The following is a 10,537-nucleotide window of genomic DNA, read 5'->3' as shown; positions in this document are numbered from 1 at the left end:
TTCTCATGATTGTACTTGTTGTCGTTAAAAAGTTATGTTAATCTATTACATAAATAGTTCTTTTAGGGATTAAAACTACCTTAATAAAAGATTAAAGAGTTAAAGTAGTGTTATTTTTCAATCTGTGTAGTGTTAATTTAACCCAGTTTGGTGAGTTAAAAAATTAACTCAGACATGGTGTTAATAATAATTTGCTCAGTGTTAATTTAACCCGGTTTTAAGAGTTAAAAATTAACTCAGACATGGTGTTAATAATAATTTGCTCAGTGTTAATTTAACCCAGTTTTAAGAGTTAAAGAAGGAACTCTGACAAAGTGTTAAATAATTAACTATTTTGAAAATGTTAATTCAACTCTGTAGAGTGTGGAGCTATATAAACCCTGAAAAAATGTTAAAATCAACTCTGTGGGAGTTGATTCAACACTACAGTTTTTGCTGTGTAGTTAGTCATAACAAGCGTTCACATCAACGTCGGAATAAAATGTATGATTGCCAGGAACTTCTCTTCCCACATGCTGCCGCAGGGTTAGAAACCATAAACACTGACTGTGAACGCAGAGAAACACTCTGTTCTCAGTTTTCCTGCTCCGTGCATCAAACACCAGCTCTCCAAATCTCAGTTCGTATAAATCCAGACTAAACACGTTTTTTTTGTTTGTTTATTTTTGTTTGTCACTGCCTTTTATTTAATTACATAATTACTAATTTTTATAAACAGCGCCATAACTTTTATTTAAAAAAAAAATCAAATTATTTTATGTTAATTTAACTTTTTTTAAATGTACATTTTATGTTATTGTTGTTGCTCATATGACTATCTGTGGATCAAGCCAGATAACACACACAAGTTAGTTAAACTGCAGGAATGTCTTAAAGACATAAAGACCTAAAAATCTTAGAAATGCGGTTTCTAGACAGATGTCCATTCTGGATGGCATTAATCTGGCCTCCAGAAACACTGATAGGAATCTTGGAGTTATTTTTGACCAGGATATGTCCTTTAATGCACATATTGAACAAATAGGACTACCATTTGCGCAATATCTGTAAAATTAGAAAAATCCTATCTCAGAGTCACGCTAAAAAACTAGTTCATGCATTTAATACCTCTAGGCTGGACTGTAATTCGTTATTATCAAGATGTCCTGAAAACTCCCTGAAAATTGAATTCATCTAAAATGCTGCAGCGAGAATATTGACAGATACTAGAAAAAGAGAGCTTATTTCTTGTATATTAACTTCTCTTTATTGGCCCCTTCTGTGGAACCAGCTTTGGATTCAGGAGACAGACATTATCTCTACTTTCAAGATTAGGTTTAAAACTTTCTTTTTTTCTAAAGCATATAGTTAGGGCTGGATCAGGTGACCCTGAATCCTCCCTTAGTTATGCTGCAATAGGAGTAGGCTGCTTAATTATTTGTTATTATTAATCTCTGGCTCTCTTCCACAGAGGCTCCTTTATCCTACTCACCCCCATCCGGTGGTAGCAGATGGCCGCCCCTCCCTGAGCCTGGTTCTGCTGGAATCAGAATCAGAATGTCATTATTGTCGTTGTCACAGGTACAATGAAATTACAAGTGGCACGTTTCTTTCTGCTAAAACTGACTTTTTCGTTCCCACTGTCGCCTAAGGGCTTGGTCATCGTGTTTTTCTCTGTTTTCTTTGTATTATTGTTGGGTGTGTAGCTTACAGTGTATAGCACCTTGAGGCAACTTTTGTTGTGATTTGGTTCTATATAAATAAAACAGAACTTAATTGAACTGAATATGCATTACCTATGTAGCTGTACACACAGTAATGTATATTCCTACACACACATGGAAAGAAAGAGCAACGTGATGTGCTGTCCTTCTTGACTGTACCTGAATAACCTGAGTGAAGGTTCAAGTAGGGAGATGAGGGATCGGCTGCAGCAGGCCTGTAACTGCTAATAGCATTGCCCAATTTCTCTTTGAAAGTTTTGTAGCTCTTGTGCTCTCAGGGCAAATTCTCATACCAACCTCTCTCTTTTCAATGCCTCTGCGCTACTGGAAACATGCCTGTTAGCAGTAAACAGCAGTTACTTTGACAGCGCTACAGTGTACAATTAGGGACAGGACTTTTGAATATCCTTTGTTCACTTTAATTTACTTTCACTTTAGTCCACATGTTACACCTCTACAGAGTTACACAGCCTACAAATAGGCTTACTCAACTGAGTATTGCTGAGCAGGAAAGGTCAATAGAAAAACTTTACCCCTCAGTTTTTCTATTTCATGCTGTTTGTACCATGAGGTGAGGTTGAACCCAGACAAAAACGTGGACTATTGAGTAATGATAAGTTTACCATTTGCTCATTTAATATTACACTGGAACCAGACAAGTACATCTCTATGTTGGCAACCAACTTAAAAGTCCATAAGTGAATTAATGGACTAACACAATTGTACTTGATATACTAGCAGCTAAGTTTAATAGAAGCAGCAATACCACAGGAGCTGTGCGCACAACCACCACAAGATGGTGCAACCCAGCATGGATTCCGGTACAAAAGGTACACCGGCTCTTAAAACAGGTGATTAACAGAAGCAACAGAATGAAATAAACATCCAGAACAGGCTTTATATGAAACACAGAAGTCCAAAAATGCACTTAAAATATATATTGTTGACTTATAGTAATTTAATTACATATAACATTTTCTATGTGATTTTATTACAGAAGAACAATGTATTTGAATTTAATGGATTTTAGTATAATGAAAATGATGCGATTGGTACACCATGAATATTTCCTTGAATTGTATTAATTTATATATTTCCTTCCCTATTGATTTCTATATAGTCCAGTTACATTTTATTCAAAATTTTTACTTCATGAGGAAAGAATCTTTTTTTGCGTATGTAAATGCTGTGTCCAATACAAAATACCAGTTATGTAAACTGGAATAATTTATTTAAAATATGAAGGATTTAAGCATTGAAAAAACTGACCTCACTTATTACTTAGGGTTTAGTAACAAGGGGCAATTCACTTGTTCTAAAGCTAAAGTTCAGGCTCCTTGTAAAGGGTCACAACGTTAATCTTACCAGACTTTGGATGACTTAGATGACTTATTGGGGAAGAAAGAAGTTCTTGTGTACACATTTGATTAATTTGTCTATTTACTCCCCTTGAGTTTCAAACACACATTTGAATGAGGGAAATGAGTGAAGCGGTTAAACCGCTGACAAATCAAAGACATGAGAGCCGTGACATCAGAAAAGAACCCAGGTTAACAAATTTCCATAGGTACCAGAGCAGAGGTATAAAATGTATTTTATGTACACAACAATAAAACGGAAAACCCCTCAAATTTAAGTTAGTAACAAATCAGGTACCATCACATCCCCATCTTCCAATCCACATGCTGGCCACACCTTACCATTCTTTAGGCAGTGCTGTTGCCATGACAGTGCCTCTCTGGCCAGTCTATGGCGATGCCCTCTGACCCCTGGAGTGTTGACCTTTGGCCTGAGGGTCATCAAATAGGGTCAGGGGGTCAGCTCTTGCTAGAGGACAGTGAAAGCTCTTCACTGATTGGCTATGATTTGCCCTTTCCTTACCTTCATCTGGGTAACTGGCATATTGACCAAGTGGTCCTCTGCTTATTGTTAGCAGCTTTATCCAGTTTGCACAGAGTAGTGTGCAAGTGTGACACATATTTATGTGCCTGGCTTTTATTTTATACTTTGTGTATGTAAGCCTGAAAAAGTCATTGTTTTACCTCTCGCCTCCACCCATCACGCTTTCTTGAAGACCGAGTATGAGAAACACCTGATTAACTGCTGCACTTCTGCAGCCACCACTTACAGACTTAAGCTGCTGGGTAGCAACAGGGAAAGCCCTCATTTAGTAAGGAGCAGTTCAGCTTGGTCTCGTCTCTCTTTTCCTCTCCCTCCTGATGATCTATACCTTCTAAGCCCATCACTTGTCAATATCTTCACATTAATTTGAGAGAGACACTGTGTGGGGGCAGGGCAGTCTTAGAGGGCAGCGTACACGTTTGTGTGTGTGTGTGTGTGTGTGTGTGTGGGGGGGGGGGGGTACACAGAGGAGACAAGGACACAGGAAGGAGAGAGCGAGAGAAAGAGAGGCAGGGGAAGTAAAACGGGAAAAAATAGGGCAAATGAAAGCTGGAAAAAGGATGAGAGAGAGAAGAGTGTGCATGAGAAAGAGGGAACTGGGCAAAGAGGCTATGTATTCCTCATCACTCTTACACGTGGCTTCCCTCAAATATCAACAGCCCCCTCCGTTTGTCCAAATGAGCCCTGCAGTCAGCAGGGTCCGTAATGATAATCGCTGTTTGAGAACTGAGGCCTAGCGTGAGGAGAATCCATCATTGTCTGTCTGCCATCAGAACTCCAAGCCTCTGCAAAGAGAAAGTGTTTTACAACTGAGAGCCATGATGAGAAAAGAGCTGTTGTTTTTTTCTTTCCCTGCACACACGTCATGCACACACACCAAATCCTGACAACAATCTCGGACCCTTTAACCCATCATGAAAGACTTCCGGTGGATAATAAAAAATAATGGCTTATTCAATAACCATTCAGTCCTCCGCTGCCGTCCTTTATACTCTGATTTTTCCAAGTACTCAGAGACTCTTCACCTCTGACCCCATCCTGTAGGGCTGGACCACACCAGGGAGCAACAAACCTTGTAACACCGTGACCCCTTTCTTGGTGACACACATACATGATACATGACACATACACGGTGGCTGTAGCTCAGGAGGTAGTTGGTGGTTCGATCCCTGGCTGCTCCAGTCTGCATGCCAAAGTATCCTTGGGCAAGATACTGAACCCCAAGTGATGTGAATGTTAGATCTAATTGAGGGAAGGGAATAAATCATGTTTTGCCTAAAAAGAGTAGAAAATAAGATATAGAAGAACCAGTCCATTTACTTGAGCGTAAAAAACAGGGATGCAGTATCATCCTTCACTGTCAAATGGGTTCATTAGCCCGGTCCTAATAGTTTTTGAAAAATAAATTTCTCTCTGTGTTCATTTTTTAAGACTAATTAACGCTGTTCTTGGCTCAAAGGGGACGCCCAAGAGACCGTTTCTCAGCACCTCTCATTATTTTAACAAGACCTCATTTCATTTATCTCCCCAAAGCTACAAACAAGACACACACCGATAAAACACACATTCATTTTTACATAATTTTGCAACTCAAAACTCACTGCTCACTTTAAAGAAAAATCTGAGCGCAAACAGCCCACTCTGTTTCTGCACTGCTTTCGGTCGCATTCAAATTTGTCGCCCATTTCTAACAGACTTATTGCAGAACATTTGAAAAGGTTTTAGGGTGGGTATCGAGTGCTCCGTGCTCCAGTGAATATTTCAGCCTTGAGGAATTCTTTGAAGTAATGGTCTGCTAAGTAACTTTTCTGCACTGAGCTCAATAGTTCCTCCACACTACTTACAGAAATGATTTTTCCTTTCCACGCAGGCTTTGTTGAAAAACGGTCTGTAGCACGCTTATTTGAAACCGAGAAATATTTGCAACATTGGGGCAAAGCAGGTGCACGTGTGTGTGTGTGTGTGTGTATGTATGTGTGTGTGTATGTGCAGCAGGGGGGGATTTTCACATTTTCCAGCTCTCCTGCAGTCTAATGGGTTATTTGTCATCAGCGGAGTAAAGGATTTTTAAAAGTCAAGCCAGGGCTGACTCCCTCCCTATCCTTTCTCTCACCCTCCTTCTCTTTCCCACTACCCCCCTGACACTTGCAATGGGCGATCGATAGGTTATTGATCAACTCTCTCTATCGCCAACCCACCAGACTAATCACCTTAACACCAGCCCAACTCCCCCCCAACCCCCCAACTTCTCTTCACAGTCTTTCCTGTTGCTCTGTGTTTGTGTTGCCCTGTGTCACACTCACTCTCACATTAAACTGTGCTTTTTCAACGTTTGGAGCTCGACATCGGCTTGATGAGTATGTTCCCATCAGAAGTACGCACACAGAACCTTGAATTTAGCCCAATAATAGAGCTACATCCTCGCATCTCCTTCTCTAGTTGCCAGTAATTGCCAGATATATTCCACCGGGCAGACGAAACAAGAAAATTTACCATCGAGGTAAACGCTCTTCATCTATCTTTCATTTCTTTCACTCTGCTCTCCGCTCACCGCTTCTATCGCTCTCTCTCTTTCTCCCTGTCTGTCTTTGTTCGAGGGGAAAATCGATGGAGTGTATGAAACCGGCATATTTCTTCGCCTCCTGCTGGAGGAGACCTGAGGGAAGCAGGCATGAAGGTGGCTCACAAAAGAGGTTTACATCCTCACTTTCCTGTTGTTTTGGTTATAGCCCAAATTTATAAAACAGGAAGTTCTTGGGTTAATCCTTTTGGTGCCTTTGGCAAAAAAATCGTGTGCATTTTCCATGTCATCTTCCCAGGCACAGACCGCACTCACTAGGTTCTGGCTGCAGAGATTGCAGAACCTTTAAAGTATTTTCCTTTCTAAGCATCAAGTCCCTTATTTGTTTCACCATGTATTAAAATCAGCACACCTAATCCGTAGAAAGCTCCACAAACACACAATTAAAAAAACACAAACACCTGATTTCCATGTCATGTGTTGCGTCTTGTTCTGTTTCATTGGTTTCAGGACAAACAAAGTCTGCCGAGGTCAGGAATGTTTTATTTATTTCTCTTCTTGGTGGAGCTCTTTGATTTGGGAGAAACAAATGAGGTCCAATCCGCCCCTTTTGGGCGCCACAAGGTTTTTCCAGTGGCACGTTTGCCTAACAAGCTGTTGCTTCACTTCTGTGTGGTGAAGATAAGACTTTTCCCCAAAAGCCTCTAATGGCAGATGAAAAACTGATCAAATCCCTGGAGGAGAGCTGAGGTGACCTTTGACCTCTGGATATAAAGCGGTTGAAGATGTCGCTCTCATTATATTCGTGGATTAAAAATGACAAGTGTGGTCTCTCCTAGCATTTGTGATCCATTAGGAAGATTACATTATTTACAATAAAGAGACATTTCAAATACTTTTGCATCACTTCTGAGCTGTGAAAACACACAGTTGTTCTCAGTGTTTTTCTTAAAGGCTGCAACAAACTGCAGCAGCAGGCGTTCTCACACACACACACACACACACACACACACACACACACACACACACACACACACACACACACACACACACACACACACACACACAGCCCTCACAGGAGAATTGATTGACTATTCTATCTCAATCTCAATACATCTCTCCTTCTGTTACTTAGCAACCGGTGCCTGTGAGGATATGGATGCTAGAGAAGTTGTACTCCTGTGCATTTTCACTTGATAAAGAAATGTGATTGATGAAAATGTCGCCATTACTGTGTTGGGAAATTCTGAAAAAAAGAGAGTTAGAAATAAAAGAGAAAGTGGGGTCTCAGGATCTCAAGCAGGGAGTTTATCCTTGATTTAAAATATAGAGTTAAAATATGTATTCTGTATTTCAGTATTAAAATTAATTTTCTTTAACCATTAAGATCCTTCACAGTCCTTAACAGCACCAAAACATGCAAAAGCAAACATGCACTTTAAGTCTTATGTTTGTTTGTTTTTTTAATTGTTTTACAAACACTACAGAAGTATGAGGATCTTATATTTAAATGATTCCATTTTTTTCTCTGTCGTATTGCATTTAAAAAAAGGCCAACATATTTCTATAGTGAGGCTACAGAGTTTCAGTCTTTAGGCTTTATTGTTCCCTCACCCAAAGACGAATTAAATTAATTTATCTATAGACAGAAGCAGGCTTTAGAAAATATGCAGACTACAGCAATATAACTGTTACAGGCAAAACCCAGACGCCGCTTAATGAATCTATAAAGTGTTTCATATCAGGTTTAAACCAGAACACTGGAGATTACATTTATTTTCCTCACTCCAAACAAGGTTTTCAACATCATGCTAATTTCACAATGTCTCACATGTTGTAAGAAAAACTGAGAGAGGTTTCTTCTGATAGCAAAGAAAGTTAAAAAAATTTATCAAAGCATTTCTCATTATGTGAATTTTAAAAAGATATACTGTGACACTGACTGACTCAATATTTGAAAATTAAAACGCATTTACTTAAAAAGTAACAAAGAATTAAATGATAAATTTAAATGTTTATATATATATCATTTAATCCTTCGTTATATACACTCTTTCATGCACTCTTTTACTTTATTGCTCCCCAACTGTGAGTGTGAAATGTCTGTGCTGGATTTATCCAACAGGATGCTGCACGTTCACCAGTTCCTGACAACACACCAGCTAAAAAACGCTGAAAACCTCGTTTCAAATTTGTATATTTTTTTGTAAACTTTCGTGTTTCTGCCTCACGTGGACGGCTTAGATTTTTGGCTGTGGATTGCATATCTCACAGAAACAAAATTACAATCAATAAGTATAGATTTGCACAGAATGCAGTTAATTTAACATGTTTTGATAACCATACAGCAAAGTTTCTGAAGCCATTATTGTGTTTGCCAATAAATAGGCTGCGGGGTAACCAATGATGCGCCTGAGGACATTTTTGGTTTTGCTAGTCAGTCTTTCTTTGATAAATATCTGCACTGTGTATTATTATAACCATGTATTTTTTTTCTGCTGATGAACTGTAGAAAGCAGATTCTTTTCATCCAGAAGCTACATATGAAACATTTAATTTGGTTCTAATCATTTCCTGTGTTGTGCTACATTTATTACTGCTCTGTTATAATGGGTTCCCTGTATATGTAACAGGAACCGCGACTTTTCTCAGATCCACACTGCGTTTATCAAAACTGCACTGAATACAATATACCTGGCTGAAAAATCCAGGAATATACAGCTACAACATCCTACACACACACACACACACACACACACACACACACACACACACACACACACACTGACAATCATCCAACACTGGCAATCACACACGCGCGCGTAAAAGTGTGGTGTAATGTGTTGCGATCGTTTAGCTCCGGCTTGGTACCACATACCGACAACGAATGAAACAATAAAAACGGAATAAAAACTCTTGCTTGTGGACCTCGTCAATGCAAGAATCCAAATTAAAGGCCAAGGCGGATATTATTATTAACCGCGCTGAGTTTATGTTTTATTTTTTTTTTATTTTTTGCTGTTGTCTTGAACAGAAAACAAACAGCTGACATTTATTTTTCAGCATTTTTCTGTTGTCAAACATTCACACGCTACAGGTCACCGCTGAAACGATCTCAAACAAATGCCTCAGTGTTTAGGAAACAGCACCGATGGAGGCTGAAATGATCGATGATCGATATATAGAGCGATGAGATCAATATCATCTTGGGGGGGGGGGCCTTAACCACGGAGCTTTATGGAATCCAGAAAGACTCGTTGGAATGGAAGATTTAATTTTAATTAAAAAAAAGTCCTTCTATATTATAGTTATATCTAAAAAAGTATTGTTTGCCAATAGCAATCAGTATTATTGATTGATAAAAATACATCTGCAAATATAAATAAAAACAAAACAAAAAAACAAAACAAAACAAAACAAAACAAAAAAACAGCTTAGCCACAGAGGGCAAAGCACACCTCTGCTAATAAAACAAGTGTGTGTGTGTGTGTGTGTCCGCTTTTCTTATCACATATAAGTATTTTACTTTCGAACAGTTCCAAGGTGTGAAATATTTACAATATAGCCCACAATTCCTATTTTTAGGCCTGTAAATAAAGCTCCACGTTGAATAAAAAATAATCGAAAAACAAGCAAAGTTCAGCATGCAGTCACAAAAAATATAAATTTTCATCATAAATGTCTTCAGAAATGGTTATAAGGTAAAATAATAATAATAATAATATTTATTTATTTTTAAAATTCTGTATCTTGCCTAATTTGGTACTTTGGCTGACTTCATTCACACTACCTTTAAAAAAAATCTATTTTATGTTCTGTAATAAATTAACCGCAGTACAGATGGATGAGGCCTAAAACTGCTGATGTCTTTCTCACGTCTTTCTTTCGTGGGTTTGTGGTTTCTTCACTTCTCTCTGTCTAAAATAAAACAAAACAAATACATAAAATATTATAATACAAACACGTTGGCCTCGAAAAACTATAAATGAATAAATAAATAAATAAACACAAATCTGGCACAAGATTAAAACTGAGATGTCTAAGGAAACCGTTTACAAGTCACACACACACACACACACACACACACACACACACACACACACACACACACACACACACACACACACACACAGACGGGCAGCATCTGCATATCGGTCGGAGCTGAATGAAGCGGATGGTATAAACATCAGTCACCGGCACCGAGAAACTGTCCGAGTGTCCAATTAGGGACAAATAATAATAAATATATGTCTGCAAAGATGAGTGTACAATTCTTCTTCTCCTTCTCCTTTTTGTTCTTGTTCTTGTTCTTATTCTTATTATTATGTTCAATAAAGACATTACAGCTTCACTTTCAATTGCTTCAAATCACTAATTTCATATAAAATTAAGACGCGATCAAAAGTCAAGA

Source organism: Maylandia zebra, linkage group LG18, assembly GCF_041146795.1.
Source record: "Maylandia zebra isolate NMK-2024a linkage group LG18, Mzebra_GT3a, whole genome shotgun sequence".
Lineage (NCBI taxonomy): Eukaryota > Metazoa > Chordata > Actinopteri > Cichliformes > Cichlidae > Maylandia > Maylandia zebra.
This window is presented reverse-complemented; position numbering follows the sequence as displayed.